Genomic DNA, 21,735 nt, shown 5'->3' with positions numbered 1-21,735 from the left:
TATCATCTGAAGCTCTTAAACATTAACACTGAATTAATATGTACCTAAAATATTCCTACTTAGGTTTAAAAAAATACATACTTGCCCCATCATTTAGTACATCAAGAGTGCGTTACTAAAAAGCTAATGATTTCGACTTAGCCTAAACTAGTTACATTTTAGCTGAAATCGTTGAAGTTATTCAATCAAATATCATGAAATGCTGGAGAGGAGTTAGAAAAAACTGTTTGATTCTCCTATTTCAGGGTAACAAACTAATATTCTTCAAACTTAAAATCTAAATTGGATCAGGAAGTTAGAATATCTTCAAGTAAATATAATCTTTAAAAATAGGACTTAACACAAGAGCCTTTAGAATGTCATTTGAAAAGAATATGTCAATCATGTCCCTATTGTATAACGTGAAATAGCGAGTAAATCGCGGGTTATCATATAACATATAACCATGGTGTATCATATAACTGCTAGTATCATATAACAATAATTAAGGTAAATTCTGAAACTAAATCATTAGAAAACGGTTTGTTGAGGTACTTATGAGATACGTCACGGATTTATGAGATACTGTGAATTTAATGAAAGAAAATTTCATTACATATAAATTGCCTTCAACAGATATAAGCTTTTACTTACTCGTGTATATGATTATATAATAAGTTTTTATTTATTCTTCACGACTGAATAATTTAATAAAAGACCGAAATGTTGACGATGTTATTACAATTGCAATTCAAAAGCACCGAAGATTTTCTTTGCAAATTAATTATCAAAACAAAAATGGAAATAGATAAAATGTTTGAAACTGTTTTTTATTGTATATTGATCTTCACTGTCAGAATAATCTTGCATAGGAATGTACGTGGTCATTTCCATTATGATTGCATGTTCTTGAAGCGAACGCAGTTCTGCCACCAAATATTCAAGGGGAGTCGGGAGTTGAATCTAAACAATGATAATTTGTTTTAATTTTTCGGTAAATTTATTTGTATACTATTAGAGATACAATTATAAAAATTTATGTTAATATATTACGTTTCTGCTACTTCGAGCACAATGTTTTAACCTATTAAAAATTAATATTTATTTATTGTTACCTACTATTAAAGAAAAATAAAAACACCTTAAAGGTAAAATGTTTATGAATTTCCATGTTGAAATGTCGATAGTAAAGTTATCCACAAAAATAGAAATAAGTACTTATATCTTACAATTACTTATGAAATATACCTTAATGGCTAACAAACTTGCTTTCGGGAATTTACCTATATTTTTATTTCTTCGTGAAAATGCAGTTATATTTCTAAGACTCACCTACCTTTGGCTAGCATTTCTGGCACATAACATGGATTTTCAGGATCTTCTGCAGCCTCATTCCCTTTCTAACAAACTGTTATTCTTCCGAAAAATATTTTAATTTAATCAATGGTTTTTTTTTGAAATTTTATCGACGCAATGTTTTAAGTCCTGAAGATTAGAGGATTTCCTCCAGACACAATTTCCTACTTGTCATATACTTCTCACCTTACAATTTCGCCTTCATTGAACCATGAAATGGCTTTATGAACTGCAAGTTCTTGAATAGAAAGTATAGAAAAACACACTTTGAGAACTGATACCATAACATGTGTGAGACTTGCTCAGATTTTGATTATCTACACGTGAGTAGCTCCTCTACAGTTCAGGGTTAGAAATGTCTCTGAAAGGAGAATTAACTAGCTCCATGACAACATTAGGGAGATGGATGTGGTCTTCATGTTTGTATTTTTGCTCTTTTTTCTGCGCTAGTTGATATTAGCACAAGCTCTCAGGCTGTATAAAACGATCTGTATTTTACTTGCAGTTTGTTACAAAATATTTAATTAAAAAGAAACACAAAGCAGAAGTGCTTAAAACAAGCCATAAACTAAATGTTATATACATTACTATAATTTAAAATAAGTATTAAAGAATTTAATTTTTTCTGATCCCCTTAAAGGAGAAATTAATGTACATTTAATTGAGTTTTATTCTTCTACTGCTTTACATTACCGGAGCAGTTCAAATGTTATTATTACAAGTACTGTAATGCAGTAGCATATAATACATATGTTTAAAATTAAAATATACGGTGAATATGTGTTAATAGTTTGTAAGAGAAACACGCGCGTCTAGTAACAGTCATGGACTTGAGGTACTGTAACAGAGCGAGCCTAGTGTCAGATATGATGTGACATGTAGGATTGTCCCCTACGCCGCAATATGTCTGTGTGAATTTATTACTCACTCACATGACCTTATGTTTCCCTGGTTACTTCCTTTCTCTGTTTTGTTTCTGAATATTATATTGTAACCATTAATTTGTCATACGAAAATCATTGATACAAAATCAAAAAGTTATTATTATTAGAATTTTCTTAAAATTATAGTAGGTTAAAATATAATAGTTTTAAAATTAAACAGTACTTTTAAAAAATCTTATAGTAAAATACTTACTTTCATTTACCTATAAAATCCAATAAAATACAGGTGAATGAAATAGATCTTAAAAGCTACAAGTACATTTACCTTGGTATTTTTATTTTTATGGTAATAAAACTATGTATTTTACAATTAAATTTTGTCCCATCATTTTCGATATTGTAAATTTATTACAGTTTCAATGTAAATTATTTTTAGTGGTATTTTATTAATTTGATAATAAGAAAATCATTTCCATTAGTTGATTTTTTCATCTTTCCTCCTTCATGCGTAGTATAGGAGGAAACACTGTTGCGATAACATATCTAATTTTAAATTTAAACTAAATTATGTGTTATAAGCATCAAACGTGTATTTGGCGAAATTCTCACACTCCTGAAAGAGTACGCTATGCACAAGCTAGCATCGATCAATTCTACATGAGTGGATATATCTATGACAAATTTGGCACGTGGATGTAATCAGTAAATTTCATGATGGGTTTATATTACTTTACAGGTTTACTTTTCCGATTTTTTTGGCAAATGCATTGCTCCGATCTAAGACCAAACATTAATATAAAGTCCCTAATTACTTAGCTACCTCTCAATCATTTTCAACAGTCATACATCACAAGAAAAAGTAGTTACTAAAAAAGTAGCATGTTATTTCGTAGGCCTAGCACTTATTTGAGCACTTCTGATTAGAGTAAATTTTAATTCCAATGCTAATTTTGAGTTTGCCTTGTTGCCACAACCAAGAAAATATGTTTAAAAGTGTATATATTTGGCCATTGTAATTAACTCTGTTCTTTGTATAATATAACTGTTTCCCAATCAAGAATATACACAGACACTACAGACACAGGACTGAGAAGCCTACTTCTGCCTAAGAAGTTTTCAGGATTATCTTATCTTTGACTAAGTGGAAAATAAATTAAATAATAGAAGTAAAATTGTAACTATTATTAGCTGGTTTATATTTTATTTTATTTAACAAAGTATTATTCTATAGTTTTATATTTTTTTCAAAATTGTAAAATTTGATAAAAATTATACGTAAATATAAATTGATTCCAATTAACGGCCTCACACAGGCCTGGTGAGACAACATTATCCTGAAGCGGTTGACACTATACTGCTCTACTCAGACGTTTAAATGTTTAAGAGTCAGTCACAACTGCTGTAGCAAATTCTGTACCAATAGGGAACAGTTAAAGCTGAATTGCGCCCAGACAAGTATGTGGGAGACAAACATTGCAATGCACTAGTTGATACAATATTTTCCCTTGGAGATACATTGCTGTATTTACAGTTTTAAATGTTTCTGAGATAGTTAAAGTCACTTTAATAACTTCTCGTAATCATCACAATGCATTCTTCCTTTTCATGTACTACAGGAAAGGACTAAGAGAACAATATCAGCTCCACTTTTAGCGGTTAAGTACGGTATGTTATAGCGTATTGTAGCTAACTGAATAACAACAGCATTCTGATGTTTCTCCGATACAGGTAATCGTATTGTAATAGATACGTAGAATTGAAATCCAATATATGTTTCAGTTTAGCCTACTCCACAATACATCAGCGCCATTCTATTGACGAGTTGTATTATATGAGAACACACATTTAATGTAGATTTAAAATAACTAAGAAACATGGAGCTATACAATTGTAACACAAGTTTTGATGTTCTATTGAGAAGACCAAAAGCTATAGCATGTGAATGAATTGGATAATGAGCTGAATTTTATGTATCAATAAATAATCACAGTATAGTAAAGTAATTTCATTTTTGGAAATACTAATTTACAGTATTAAACATTGACTTTTGTATTGAGTAAATCCTTTCAATAACATTATAATCTAACGATAATAATTTAGTAAGGCTTTCATATTTGGTACATCAAATTCCAAAGTCAGGAATAGAGATTGGTGTGTCCCTAAGTAGCAGACTTAATTTGTCTTAACTCCGATTATTCCAATAACTAATTGAATACCAAAATGTAATCTGCTAACGACTGTAAAATATCGCTACGATATAGGTTGTTGTGTGTGTGTTTGAACTAACCATTATAATTCTACTAGTTGAGTTGATAATGTTTTTTTTTTTTTTTTTTTTTCTTAAATGCCTGGTTTAGTTTCAATATTTTATTATATCTATCAACATCATTTAATAGTACAAGGTAATACATTTTCTAGTAGTAATGAAAAGGTACTACATTTAATTGATAGCATTAGTATGTTCTACCCAGAAATAATACACAACAGATCTGATTATAACAACTTATAATTAAAAGTTAATAATAAATCCTAGACAGGCAGTTTTTTTTTTTATTAAATTTTCATTCAATTAATTGTTGCAAGAAAAAAGTGACTGTATTATGAAATACTTCTCTCATAATAGAATGTTTAATTCTTTATTAAGAATTGTTATTGACAATGAATAATTAAAAGCATGACTGGATTTTGGTTATTTTCTGATTATAAACATAGAATAATACGAGGATTAGAATCCTCCCTCTTTTTCAGGTGTCAAAAACAAAGAGATAACGTTAAACACACACATAAAACTTAAAACTAATGAATGTGTAACGATGAAAAAGCCACAGTAAAATTACCAGCAGAACAAGTTTTAAGTGAATAACCAAACATAAACCGGTAAAATGACTCCAAACCATGCCACTGCACAGAACCAGGGGCACTGTACAACAAACACCAGAGAATGTGAGAGACTGAACTTTAAAAGTGAAGGTAAAAAAATTTCCAGTTACTTTGTAAGGACGTATTTATTTATTTTAACATAGCTCATTGACTTTTTGAACCGTACTTGAAGGATTTTATAAATAATTTATATATTTATGTCATAATAAATAAATATATATATATATATATATATATATATATGGAGGACTGAGGAGCCCATAACGGTCTAGGAAGAAATTCTTACATACTTCCTATGTATGTCCGGTATAAGAGGGAAAAAGTTTAAGCATCATTCCAAAATAGTCGTTATAGTCTTGGGAAGACTGGATCGTTGAGGCATGTTAGCTTTCTTTTCACCGTTTTCCCATAATCCACCAGTTTGGAGTACCTTAAGTGAAAACGTTCACAGTGGTTAGGTTTTATAACAGTTTTCAAATAACATTACATGTTTTTAATTCGTCGCTGGCACAATCTGGAGTAAAATTTAGATATAAAGTTTTTATTTGCTATCTGCATTACAATACTGATCAACAACTGTGTACTTAATATTCTATAAACTTTTAATTTAAACCGATTTTTCAGCCAATTTCTCAAACTTGAACTGAAAGAGTCAACATCTGTATAGTGTCAGCTACTAATGGATTATGAAACATAAATACTAAAATTTATTGGAATTTCAAAATATTACATGTAACTTTTCTATCTTTCTCGTAATAGAAAAATTCCTCGGATTTTAATGAATATTCTAGGAAAAGAATTAGCTGAATTGGTCAAGCTAATTAACGCTTAACATAATATTTTGCGATTTAACTTAATTATAAGATATGTTCTAGCCTATATTTAACTATTAAACTTCTATAGAAATGATCCTAAATTAGTACTACATGTAGTTACGCACAATAAACGTAATCAAAATTTAAAAGTAAATGAATTGTAGTAGTAAACTGTAATTGTAAGTTACATAAGACAAAGTCGAGATTATTATAACTATTTAGGTATACGACTGTAATAGTAGCTCAACACTTATCCTCTGTATTTAGGTGGATAAAAATAATATATTATATAATACATATTAATATATTATATAATACATATTATTATATCGTTAAAGTAAAGGTTGTCATATTCATATTTTAACTGGTATGGACATTTTCATATATATTTTGCAACTAAAGTACGTGTACCAATGAAAAATTTTAAAATACTTTAAAACAAAACGATATCAAGCACTAAAAATAACAGACAGAAGTAACGATATGGAATTTTATTTTTTAATTACCTCTTTACAATATGCAGATAGTGTTTTTTCTACGAAAAATAATCTAGGTTGTTTTTTAAAAGAGACATAAACTTTAAAAGAAGAATAAATCTCATTATGCTGGCTAAAAAGAAAAATTACTACTTTGCCACAGATTTCCGCAGGCAGGTAATAGAAGAATGGCAATTAAACAACTTTGAAATGAACAAAAGGCTCTACAGAAGAGATAAACGTGTTTGTTGTTCTGAGCCGCTTTTGATCATGAATTGGATTCAAACAAGTGAAGTAATTTAGACTTAACTGTCGTAGTTCTAACGACACTTAAAAAACTATAAATAGTATCACTATAAAATTTGGCTATATTTAAACAACTTATACAGTAACTGTTAAAAATGTAAAGGCACAAAGATATACTTAAACTTCATTCAAGTATAATTAGTTTACTTAATGATATTTGTATTATTACAGTAGAAATAATTGTATTGCCACATGAATAATTTATTATTTGGCATGCAGGCCACTGTTTTTTTTTTAATAATGTTATAATATTTTGATATCTATTAACATTTAATATTACTCATTTTTTTCTCTGCTTGCACATGTGATTGAGATTATGAATCTGTTTGAGTGTAGAATAATACATGTCTACAAATGACATAATAATTAAAAGTTAATTTTCCGAAAACTAAATAAATTACCAGCAATATTAGATTATCAAATTTTAATTATCTTTAATATTAAAATAAGCTTAATGCAATACTTAGTATGAAAACAAATTAACGGGTTCAATCTCACAATAAATCTAATTTCGTGGTGGTAATTGTTAAGTACACCAATACATATGTTCAATATTTCAAGGTTCTAGTTCTTTGTTAAAATATTTTAAACTGATTTAAAAGTTATACTAAACAAATAGATAAGATAACTAGCTATGAAAACCTTCAAATACAATAACTATAAATTAGTTACTAGTACGTTATAAATATAATACTTAAATATAAAACTCTGTTCAGACAATATTATTAAAGCAATAAAATTACACAAAACTGCAGAAAGTGGAGCTTCATTTTCCGCACCTGGAAAAAGAAGATCAAGTGACTGAATTAGTCACAGTTTTCATTACAGCCGCGGCTCCGGCGAGAGACTTTATCTTCTGCTGGCTGCAATTGGAATAGGCATCTATGTTAGGATGCCTATTTTAATTCCTATTTCAATAGGATTCCTGGCTTAAATTTAAAACTTACTTACGGTCTGTAATTTTTTAATGTGTGAGTAAGAAAGCTTGTACGTTAAAAATACACAGTAAAATATTTTAATAATTTTAGAAGGATTTGATGATTTTAATAGTACATTATTTTAAGGTGGCTTCATCGGATTTTGGTTGAGTAATTTTTTATGACTTTTTATCAAATTTTAGTCACAGCTCCTTAAGAAATATTTCTGAAAATTATTTTTTTTATACCGCGAGAAATTTTAGTAATTTAAAGAGGAACTTAGGGATCTTGTAATCAGGCCCAAGAAAATAAAGCGGTAAAAAGTTAAAAATTTATGTAGGATGATAAAAACATATTAAAACCATGAACTGTTCCAAAATTACAGATCCCTTTAAGTCATCCAAGTTTGATATATGGATAGCCCATCATACTTTTTGTGACAATGTCTTGGGGTTCAAATGTCAGGCGTAAACGATTTGTTACCTTAAAATATTGACGAGGAAGTCAATTTGTTTTGAAATAATGAAATTTAACCATTGAAAAGTTGGTAAAACTTAAGCTGTAATAAATAAGAGTGTACTAGTAAACAATCTACAATGTTATTCTGGAAATTGTGTACAATTTTTAACTTAGTTTAATTATTGTTTTTAGTCCATTTTTTCAAAAATAATGTTAATATATCTCTCATGTACCGACAAAATATAACGAATTCTTTTAAATGACATAAATGGTTTTATACTTGATATTTCAATTATAATATGTAAAATAAAGATCATTCTTTAACTGGAATCATGATCCATCTCTTAGGTAATAGGGAGACACAGAACTAAACTATTCTATTTAGAATCTATATAAGAAAAGAAAAAACGTCTAACTCTCATATCATAGAAATCCTTATTAGGTGAGGCTTGTTATTGTGCTTTGTTAACCATGAACTCATAAGCATAAAAACTAAACTAAAGCCTAAACTCATATTTATTGTTGTTCATAAGTATAATAGCAATTACCCACGGCTTCGTATGCAATTTCCTGCTTAAGAATTGGTACGTCCTAGATAAGTCATTTTAAAATAACATATCAAAGACACTTATTATAAGTTAGGATCAGTGGAATATGTTTGAATTGTCTATCCATTTCCGAATAATTGGACCTTTAGTTTAAAAAGTAGTATTTTGGAGCCCTATACCGGGAAATTGAAATAGCTCTCTAGCTCTCTTAATTACCATAGACTTAATAAAGTTTCTCTGAAACATTCTATAATATTTAATAGAATGGCCCCAATGATTTCAGTACCACTGAACGTTAGTCGATATTTTAATATTTTTAAAGCATGCATCGAAAAATTTGATACAATAGAAAGTGTTTATAGTTGTTTATGGTAGTTTCCCTATAAATAAAATTAGTACTATCTCTTATTTCAGGTTTTACGCATGTAGGAGCTCTTCTGATTCTAAATTATATTTTTTTCAATCAATAAAATATAGATAATTATTTCTTAATGCCATGACCAATTACTATATTTATTTTTATAAGAACCCTACTTAGATAATAAACGTGGCATTTTACTACTCCTGACACAATCGTAATTCCTTTTAGGGATAGAGTAAAAACCTAACTTCCGGATGTGCCTTATTCATCAGTAGGCCAATATTAGTGCTAAATCATTCCACTACGTGTACCGGACATAACATAATGTGTGATCAATTACTTACATGCCCATACTGTTTTCAAACTGCCCTAATATTCTAAAAATATGTATGATTTTTTTATCCCTACAATAAAATACATTCCTACAATATGTAGGAAATCCAGCTCGCTGCCTTTGCTTCAACCCTTGGTGATCTTCAAAATTATAACAGTACACTTGGACTTGCTTTCGATTTATTTTCTCTATATCATAAACTTTTTTGTTCCATCTAGGAATTATATAAATTTGTATATATACCTGGTGCATTGTTTTGTGTTTCCACTTGCAAACGACATGTGGTCACTGTGCTTGTTTATTTCCACAAGTCAATGAGTGCATAGTTCGTCGAGTTAAACTAGTATCCAGGCACTCCTATTTTGTTTCTTCAGCCACAATAACATGTTGTCTTTCAATGTCGAAGGAAACTAATTTCTAAATAAACTATTTCAACATAAACTACATTATTTAAATTCGTCACTGCTGCCATCTGTAATCAAATTTAAATAATACTACTGTCATACCTATTTGTAACACGCTAAAACAGATGGTATTTTGTTCATACAAATACGAAACTGTAAAATAAACATTTTAGAATAGTAAAAATATTAGAGTAAGAATGTGTCTATGTATAATTCTAATATCTCAACAAACATACAAAGATCCATAAACCCAAAAATCATTTTTCTAGTATTATTTCATTTATTATATTTATATGATACGTAAAAGAAATTAAAAACAAATATATTGATGTAAAAATGCAAATTATATGAACGATATTATAACCTTTAAATATGCATTTACAGGTCAATTAGAACCAAACTAAATATAGAGTATAACAGGAAATATTTTATTTGCAGTCTACATAATTATGCATTTTAGAAAACATATCCTTGGTTTCATTTTCATGGATACTAATTGGTAAAACGCTGAATTAATTCTAACTACTTTACAACTGATATAATTACTTTTCCGACATACATGTTAGAAACTTTACCAAGGAATGTTGACTGAGGAAGGTAAATGTAGTGAAGAGATTTAAATCGTACGGAGAACACGCAGCAATTAAATTAAAACCTGTGTAGAAAACGTTTGGAGAGTTTTTACAAAGTTGAACAATAAACAACGCTGTTTCATTACAACACTCGACAATATATCGTGTGAGTTTACAGTCCGCGTGAGTGAATCCTATTAATTGTATTTCTTAGTAGAAAGTTACGTATTACTGTCACTGGGGCCTGCTTACCATGCGCTTTAAATACTATAACAGACTACTACAATAATGGAGTATTTCGTATGTCCAGTGTTATCTAACACAGAAGTGTCATCAAAATAACACAAGTACTACTAAGCTACTTTAGGAGATTTAGTATGATGTGACCAAAATACTTAGGCTAATACTAATCATTGCTTGAAACGATCCCAACGTTGTTTGGTTCATTACAAAATTAGACAATTGGTCATATTTTGTTTTTTATCTAAAGACACATAGTGATTAAAATTGGGTCTCCTGAAATAATGAATCCCAGGCTGCCCAATAACCAACGAGTTGGTTATATGAAACTGTAGATGAACGAATAGTGTTTGACTATACTGAAAACCGAGTGATCTGTGTTTTTTTAAAGTTATTGTAAATAAATCTTTGGAAATGAGTGAAAGGAAAATAAGGCTTGTGAAATATATATATTTATGTATATATAATTATATATCACATGTATCTGTCACATATGCGTTTAAATAAGCAAACTAACATATGATCGGAAGACCAAATACCTGTCAAACGACTTTTATTTACATTAAACTGTATAAATGGCAATAGCCTTATTTAATTTCAATAAACATTGAATCGCAAAAAGTACTTGCTCCGCCGGGAGTCGAACCCGGATCTCTCACTTGCCGGGTGAATGTGCTACCATTACACCACAGAGCGCTTACTTTTTCCGATTAAATTATTTTGTATTTGGCCGTATCTGTCACATATGCGTTTAAATAAGCAAACTAACATATGATCGGAAGACCAAATACCTGTCAAACGACTTTTATTTACGTTAAATTGTATAAATGGTAATAGCCTTATTTAATTTCAATAAACGTTGAATCACAAAAAGTACTTGCTCCGCCGGGAGTCGAACCCGGACCTCTTACTTGCCGGGTGAATGTGCTACCATTACACCACAGAGCGCTTACTTTTTCCGATTCAATTATTTTGTATTTGGCCGTATCTGTCAATATATATACATATATTTCTAGTACAAATCTAGAAATAACTGTGACGTATTTTACATTATAATACCATATATTTTAATTATAATTTGTTTATTTCATACTAGCTGTTTCCCTCTGCTTCGCACACTTTTTATAAGCTTCGCCCGTGTATGATCACTTCTAATTAAGTGAATTATATTTGCAACGCCGATGTAGAGTTTGTCTTGTTTCCACGATCAAGAAAATCTGTAAAAATTGTATGTTTATGGACATTGTAATCCTTTATGTACTTTATTACGTCATATACATATACATATATGTATATGTGTATATATATATATATGTATATGTATGTATGTATATATATATATGTATGCATGTATATATATATATATATATATATATATATATATATATATATATAGTATATATAGAGCCTATATATTTAATTTGTATAAATGGCAATAGCCTTATTTAATTTTTTCAGTAAACATTTAAATTTATTAACAATTGTAATTTTATTTATATATAGGGTGTATATTATGTCTGGAAACACCCAAATATATCCTTTAATAATTTAAATATAAATTTGAAACCTCTTACAATCGTGATAGAGATTGGGCATCTACTTTTTGGAACAATGTTTTGTTATGTCACACCAACGGGGGACGTCCTGCCGAGGGTATCGTGAATATTCTTAATGGAAGCCTATACCTTGTGATACATAATTTTAAAGGTAATAGCTTACTGAATTGAATGCCACAAACCGCATCTCAAAGGAATTATTCTATCAGAAAATAGAGCATTTTTAGTATTGAAAATTTACTGATGTTCAACAATGTAATTTTTAACATGGTTCTTGCCACAAAATGTGTTACACTAATTTTTTAGCATTTTTTTTAAATGTTCAATTAAATAAAACAAAAATTTCATTTTAAGCTGGTTCTATTAGCACAAATTTGCCAGTTTTTTATTACAGTACAGTTATGGAAATACTTATGTTATTGATTTCTTATTACAAATAAAAAATATTGTTGAAACACTTATGGGATTCCTTTCTGGGAAAGTGTCATTAAACAAATTACAAACTTCCCGATAAGATCTTTGACGATCGCCATATCCTCGCATCATCAACAGAGTAATTCGTTCTCTTTCAGACAATTCCATTAAAATGCCAAATAAAAACTGAACTACTGTAATTAGATAACTTGTTGACAGCAATGCTTCAGAGACACTGATTAACTCGACAGGAATGATATGACCTTTGTCCATTTGTAATTCCCAAGCTTAGACCTGTCTAGTGAAAGCTCCATGCTTAACAAACTGAAACCTGTAGACCAGATGATTAATAACACAATAATGTTTCTCATAGGCTAGTGACCTTTGTCTCTTTAAACCTTCCTGCTGACTGGAAAACACCAAGTACAGATTCATAAGTAATCAGAGAAAGTGACTCATAAGTTTTATTCATTGTAATAAAAACTGGTAAATTTGTACTAATGAAACCAGCTTAAAAATAAATTGTTTATTTTATTTTAATTGAACATTTAAAAAAATGCTAAAAATGCTAAAAAATTAGTGTAACACATTTTGTGGCAAGAACCATGTTAAAATTACATTGTTGAACATCAGTAAATTTTCAATACTAAAAATGCTCTATTTTCTGATAGAATAATTCCTTTGAGATGCGGTTTGTGGCATTCAATTCAGTAAGCTATTACCTTTAAAATTATGTATCACAAGGTATAGGCTTCCATTAAGAATATTCACGATACCCTCGGCAGGACGTCCCCCGTTGGTGTGACATAACAAAACATTGTTCCAAAAAGTAGATGCCCAATCTCTATCACGATTGTAAGAGATTTCAAATTTATATTTAAATTATTAAAGGATATATTTGGGTGTTTCCAGACATAATATACACCCTGTATTTCACATTTATTAAAAAACAATGATTAATTTGATTAATGAAATTAAGGACTTGCTATGCTGGTAATGGTTAGCTGTATGTAGGAGAAGAGAAGAGACGACAACATGTAGAGAGTCAGCTGTAGAGCGGCCATCTTGCTTGTAGCCGCATATGAACTGTGTTTCGGTATTTCCACTGGTTCATAGAGCATTATTTGTAACAAATATTGTGATAGTGAATTTCTTAAAACGCGTGTCGGACTTATTTGCACGGTTTAGTATACTCTCCATTTGGTGGAACAGTTTTATAATTTTATGTTGGTGCTTATATTATATTTCTAATACTAATAGATGAATTAAGATCAGACTGTACTGATAGCCATATTAATTGTAGCTCCAAAAGAACAATGTTAAACTTCAAAACAATTCACAGCTTTATTTTGGGTCAAAGAATTATGGAAAAGAGATTTTTAAAGTATAAATAACATGCATCTTGGATTTTCGATATTTGTATTAGTTGTTCAGATAAAAATCCCAAACTATTTTGTACCTCAACATTTAAATACTAAAATAAGCATAAATTTGACAAGATAAACTAAAAAATGTTTGAATGGGCATTATTTATGCAATTATATTTAAAATTAACTCCTCCCATAAAATTACGAGTGAAAGTAAGAGCGTAACATTGCATGAGGTTTAACATTGTTCTTACAGAAAAAACTCAAGGTTATATTAATAAAGCCGGCTTTTAACTCTGCTAAGGTATGATGAGGCAATAGAGTTCACTAAACATCGCTGCTTATAAGAAATAACTGTGGTAAACTGCCAGCTTACTTGGCAGTTAACGAAAAGTTAAGTAAATTAATATTAAGGAAAGGTTGACTCCTAATGGAAACTAATTTAAATTTCGCAACGCTCTAAAATGAACATACACAAGTAACTACCATAACTTTTCAAAGTGCTCAGATAATTATGCGAGTTACGAGGCGTTTACTTATCAGTCGATCTCAATCTGACAAGTTTAAGATCTTGTACCTGGGAGTAGGTGGAGGAGTTTTAATCGTGGTGCATAAAAATATTCACTGTAAAGAAATAAACTTTCCTAAATACAGCCATTGTTAATATAAAGATGTTTTTAATGCTGTTCACCAGAAATTTTAAAAGGGGATTTTCTTTTTGCTTTCTTATGTGTTTACCGTTCCACTATCCACTCAAATCTTGTACAGTTCTTAATAAGTTTAGAAATTTTAATGGATGTACTTTGTAGAAAATTTAAAATGGCCAGCTTTTGGAGATAAAAAATATTGACTGTAAACATAAACGCTTAACAAGGAAATATACACGGGAATTCACTACAAGTAATATAGTTATGTTTTTTTTTAATCTGGCGTCAGAATCCTGGTTGAAATTTTAAAGCAAAATGCTAATTGTAAGCATGAAATTTTTTATTGTCTTTTTAAACACTACTTCAATGAAAATTTTCCAAAACAGTGTGAAACAACAAATTGTTCAAAACAAGTAAGTGAATTTGTTATAAGGTGAAAACTAAGAAAGTCGAAATTGTAGAGATATAATCAGAATTTAGACTGTCAAAAGATATAAATTTAAAATAATTAATTAGAACTAAAAAAACGTTAAATGAAGCAACACATAGATATCAATAAAAAGCGGATTTTAGTGAAAAAGTATATAATTCCAAAAATGAATTAAAAGCAATGTGGAATGTAATAGCAATGTAATAGATTCGAAGACATGTAAACAGTCAAAGTTAAATACATACATTACATTATCTCATGGTGGGAGTCATATAACAGACCCTAGGTTAGTAAGTGCAACCTTACTTAATTGACTCTGACATAATCTGAAAATTCTGTTTAAGCCATTTACTGAATAGGAGGTAACAAAATTCATTTAACTTTTGATAAAACAATATTTAATACAACTATAGTCTTTAGTGTCTGGGGGTTTTTCCTAATAATTTTAAGATATGCAAAGTTACTACTATTAAACAAATGAGATTTGGGGAAATTTTTGAAGTAGATCCACAGGTGTTACATGCTATAGACCTGTGTATCTACTTTCAATGTTCTCAAAGACAATTTTGACGTGACAACGTCTTAAATTAGGTTGCGGCTCGGAGTCACTCATGAAAAAGTGTAACGCCCGGTAACGTTACGATGCCCGTCCAGTGGGTCCGCCGCACGGGATAAAGCAGATAACTGTGGGTCCGCCGCACGGGATAAAGCAGATAACTATGTTTATTCGTGAAAATGTGGAGTGCTTAGATTCGTCATTTACAACAACTACAACAATAAAGGTAAATAATTGTACACTGATATTTCATTATCGTAAACTATGATTGATTGATTAATTGTTAGATTGACACAAAAGTTGAGAAACTGAGTTTATAGGTTATGTCATACTATTGACAAATGTTGATAGTGTTAAGTAAATTATTAGTTTAAATCACTCTGCAATCAATCGTAATTCAGTCGATTGAGAAGAAACAGCGCGTATTGCTAGTCAAACATTTAAAATAACAAATTATAACCTCTAACCTGTCATAACAGTGCGACCAAACAAACGAACTAAACCGACCAATCACCACGCGCGGAGTTAGAATTTAACTGTGTTTAGCAAGAATTTCAAATTCCAATTTTAGTAAATGTTTTATTCAACTTTACCATTTACAATAACAAATTTTAATTAATTTCAAATTATGTACAATGTTTTAGTAAACAAAATATATTTCTATAGTTAAAATTTGTGCAATTCTTATTTTCATTCAATTCCTTGTTCCTATTGTGCAATTTAATAATATTCATATCAATAAATATTCTACCGAGAAAAAAGACGTTGTCACGTAAAATCTTCGCCCGTAAAACCGACTTTACAGGCAACCATAATTTTTTAAGTGAGTTTTAAACCAGCTTTTCACATCTTGAAAATAATAAATTATTAGATACACAATATCATGGTTTTAGATATAATAGATCGACCATGACTGCAAGGATTGAATTTATAGAATCCATTATTTATTTTATAGACAAAATAAAAAAAGTAGAAGGACTTTTTCTAGATTTTTAAGAGCTTTCGACAGTGTAGGACATCATAAATCGATTGATGTACTTTTGAAGGAATGTGTGGGACTGAACTGGCAAGTTTTAAATAATATCTTTTTGAAAGCAAACAATATGTAGAAATTAATTATCACAAAGAACGTTCAAAAATCAGATACAAAAAGAGTTTGAAGTCAAACGTCACAGAAGTAAAATATGGTGTCCCTCAAGGTTCCATTTTGGGTTCTCTATTATTTTTGTGCTACCTGAAGGGTCTACCCGGGGTGGTATGGATGGCATAATAATTCAGTGTTTCTTTATGTTCGTGATACCAATGATATATTCTCCGGTAAAACTAAGAAAAGTGTTGAATTTTATCTCATATAAAACCATCAACTCATGTAAAAACCTCGTTTTAAATTTAAATAAATAAAATTTTATAGCATTTTCGATAAGTCAGGGAAAAATTCCAATTAATCCTAGAATTTGTATTGATGATAAAGAGGTTATTCGTCAATTCCAAGTAACAAAGTTGCTTGATCTGATAATATATAACAATTCCACATAGGACAAGCATGTATATCATATTCTAAGCAAAACAGGGTCCAAAAACTGTTGACCCTTAAAAGTAGTTTTATTGTGTAACACTCAATAATTTGATGAACCCTTGTGTTTTATTGGTGTCTTCTACCATCGACAACTGTTGTATTATTTCCATACACAAACTTGATTGTTTCATAAATGTATAAACTATAAACTGTTAAAATTTCTGATTATAAAAAAAAACTCTTAAAAGATTCTCTTCCATTTGAATGATGAATTAGTGTTAATGCTCTTTTTTGCTTAAGAAATATTCTATCTAGCTTTTTCTTGAATGTTACTCCATAAATACTATACCGCAAGGAATGTGGTATTGAATTAAAGCATAAAAATGGTTTTCAGTATTACTTTGCTTAGCCATAAGTCTCAAAGCATATATTCATCCATACTTTTAACTCACACTGTATTTTTTTTAACTTGAATAAGGAATTTAGTTGACTTAGTAAATGTATTTATTTGTTGTATTTTTACTGCTCTTCTTTGGTAAGATTTTTTTGTAGAAACATCACAATTTGCCGCTCCCTTGTAAATATCTGTAGCCATGGACTTAAACAATACAATTTTATTGGTTTTACTTTTATTGCTTAATACTGGCCTCCATACTTGTAAATTTCACAGTTCTTTCCTTAGTTTTTTATTTTTTGTGTATAGGTTTTAAGGATGGAAATAAATCATTATTAATTATTCATTCATTGCCTGTTGGATTACTAGATGTTTTTAATGATTATATTTGTCTTTCCATCTATTTAATGCACATCAATGTACATTAATAATTGAATAAAGAATGTTTACATTTGATTTGATTTGATTCAACACCTGTGCTATAAGTTATATGGGAGATTCAGACAAGTACCAACTACAAGCATTAGTATACATTTTTATGTTAAATTAGGAAATATTGGAAACTAAATTATAATGAAAAATACACTATTCTCATAAGAAACTATATTTGGCTGAGCGTTATTGATACCTTTCATTTGAGGGGTTGGAAAAATTTAATTCTTGTATGTCTGTCTGTCCACACGTTATCTAGAAATCAAAATAACCTACTTTTGAAATTGTACATGAAAATTTATTTCTGTAAAAGTAAAAGTCCAGTTTGATGATGGCGCCATTTTGATGTGGATATCCTGTAAGGATGTAGCTGAGCATTAGCTAACATTTGACTTGTTCTGATGGCAAAGATAAAACCACAGTATAAACTGAATAAGTTTAATCACATAAAGTTTTAATGAAAAGCGTACTAATACGCGTAATTTAATGAAATGAGCTACATACGTGCTTTCCTCCCTATATGAATTATTACATGTTTCATTTCAGAATATAGAACAAAAATACAATTTGAATTATAAAAAAAGACTTATATAAAACAAAAAAAAGATTTATAAGAATATATTGTATTTTTGTTCTATATTCTTCTACTTCTCTACTTCGGTGCAGAACCCACATTTTTGTCCACAACAAACATTTTAAGACTGCTTACTTTAAAAAATACTTAATTACTTAAGTCAAAGTAACCTTCTACAGTGTGTTTGAGTTCTTCTAAGCAAGTAAAACAAGTGGAATTTTGTTCGTAAATCACTTGCTCATTCAGATTTACGTACATTTGAAAATAAAACGTTTACTCATATACTTTTCTTGTAGGTTTAGTCTTATCAAAAAACGCAAAGGCTTATCTCACAATTTCCAACGCCATAAGAAGGACGGCTTCAAAAATCGTAGAACAGAATATGAAATGAAATGAAAGAAAGTTTATTTCCTGTATAATTACAATACTATTAAAATTAGTATTAATATATAAATTGATAATTAATATATGTACAATAAATAACTAAAAGTATTAAACATAGTGTTTGGAAATTAGCCTACATGGGCAAGCAGCCTGTGCGTAGGCTAGAGTCGTATTATTAATACCTAATATTTATTTAGAAACTTATCTCCCAGGAATGTAGCACTGATATATCTCTAACCAAAGGTGTCTCCATTAATACAATGTTCATCGCCATCAGTGCATTCCAGTACCTGTCAATAGGTTATTTTTCAAGTCCACAGCCGAAGATGGGAATGAGGGGGGGATAATATAGTATTCAGTAATGTCTACTGTAGCAGTTAGTCGTAGGTAAACCATAATCATGAGCAAACAGTTGGTACGAGAATGGTCATGACCGCCCACACCCGGACAGTAACAAGGTCTCGGCCTCCTCAAGTCCAATATGCAGTAGAAAACTTGTAACTTTATGTTTGAATATTTCAATAGACAAGGTTTCGAATAAAGGAAAATTACTAAATTTGTTACATATATTTCTAAATAAGGTCTGAGATATATAAAATGAGTTAGTATTTGAATATGACTTAATTAATGGTATGACAGAGATCCCCACTCTATTAGAGTGCCTGGTATTATAAGAATGTGACGTTAAAGAGAAAATTGTAGAAAAATGTTTATATATGTTTATTAATATACTTTTTATATACAACTGACGTAAGGAAAGAATTGATGTTTCATGAAAAAGATTGTAAGTTGGATATCTCTTACTTATCCTAAACCCTGCTTTTAAAATACTTTTTGAATAAGAAAAAGAGGTTCAAGGACCGATTTTCGAGCTCCTCCCCACGCAATGTTTCCAAATGATAATACAGACTGTACGTAAGCAAAATACGCAGTTTTAATTTCTTTATCACTTAAAATATCACTTAATCTTCTGAATACATAAATGTATTTTCTGACTTTTTTTTGTAAATAAGCTACATGTTCCGTCCACTTTAAACGATGATCGAAAACCACACCTAAATACTTATAGGACACTACACTCTCTATACTCTTACAATCACATATTACATTTGTGTAAGTTCCACAATTATGAATTTTCAATTCATTGAATGGGCATTCTGAGTTAATGCTTAAAGAAATAGGCATAAATTTTGTTTTTAAGATGTTTAATGACAGAATATTTTGATCCAACCACTGTTTTATACTCATCAAATCGTTCAATGCCTTGGCCTGTGCTTCTAGCCAACTTCTTCCTGAAATAAATATTAAACTGTCATCTGCGAACAGAAAAAGTTTGCCTTGTAACTGAATTTTTGCAATATTGTTGATATATATTAGAAACAAAATTGGGCCTAATGTGCTGCCTTGTATTACCCCGTAGTCTACATATCACAGTTAAATGTTGAAATTGCTTATGCTGTGAACAAAATATATAGTTCAAAATTTCAAACAGGTGTTTTAAATCATCATAGATTGGAATAAAAATATGTTAATAAAAATATTAATAATTCTTATTGAATAAGATCTTTAAATAAAGTTGTAATATCCAATAGGTCTGCTTAATGCTATTGTACTCGTGTATGGACAGATAATTAAACGATACTTTTAGTTGGTTGTAAGTATTCGAAACATTCAAAATTTTAGATGATTCTTTTGATAAACAGCAAAACTTAAAGACGATGAAGGCCTTGTTTTCAAACTTATTGACACCTTTTTGTAGATGTACAGTCCAGTATGTGTGGTAGGCCTACTTGGACAGATTATGAATTTGGTTACCGGGATGAATAAAAAATAGATTACGACGAATCTAAAAGATAATGTAAATTAATAAAAGATAATTTTACGACATAGTGACTTAGATCATTACTATTTCTATTAGTGGGCATGTAAAAGGAAGTCCGGCTACAATTAAGGATGACAAATTATTGCCAGTGTTAGCGCTCGTAAAGTAGAGTTGAGCACGAACTACTACGGTTATTTATAGCGCTGTCCTCTGCTACAGTACTCTGGTTAAACATATTTCTTTTAGTATAAAACATAACTAACTAAAGTTAGTTTTGACTCAGTGCTGTTTGAAAGACATTAAGTCGGAATTAGGTTAAAGTAACAGATTTAGTGATTGTTTTATAGGTTATTAACAGAAAAAAAAACAAATATATTTTGACAACCAAGTATTAGAGTTTACTATTAATTTTAAAATTAAAAAAACAAATACAGAATATACATTAAATTTATGAAAATACAAACTTTCTTTAAATTTCCATACTTTTAACGAAAAATATACACTTATTATTATTTATTGAAATCGCTATATAAAAATAGTTTAAGAAACGTGTATGTTCTGGGAATGATTATGTTTATATAAAAATGTTATGTAGAGTCTTTATCCTACTTAAATATATTATACAGAAAGATTTTTCTATTGCCGCTGTTGAGAATAGAACATAGCAGTCTGAGAGCAGACTGACTGCTAATCTCGGCTGCCAGCAGTCAGTGGTTGGGACCCACAAGATTGCTACTGAATTATAGACTTCATACACTTGCTCGCAGCCCAAGTAACATATCTCGGGCTGTTATAACACACTATGGTGTGTTATATTTAGATTAATTATATGTGCAGTAAGCCAGTAAATTATATAATCGATTTGGTACTCTTTGTCAGTTTAAATTACAGTACTTAAATTTAAAGACAATATTACCGGCAGAATAAATGTCTCTCATTTAATTATAAATGCTAAATTGTAATAACTGAAAAGTAGTTATGAGTTGTATTAATGCTGCTGAATTATTGGCGGTATCAAACACTTTCTGATGTATAAGAAAAATAAACGTACCGTTTATATATATGAAGTGTTTAATCTCTGTCGCCAGGAATGTTCTTAAATTCTTAACATG

Source organism: Homalodisca vitripennis, chromosome 3, assembly GCF_021130785.1.
Source record: "Homalodisca vitripennis isolate AUS2020 chromosome 3, UT_GWSS_2.1, whole genome shotgun sequence".
NCBI classification, from domain to species: Eukaryota; Metazoa; Arthropoda; class Insecta; order Hemiptera; family Cicadellidae; genus Homalodisca; species Homalodisca vitripennis.
Note: the sequence above shows the minus strand (reverse complement) of the source record.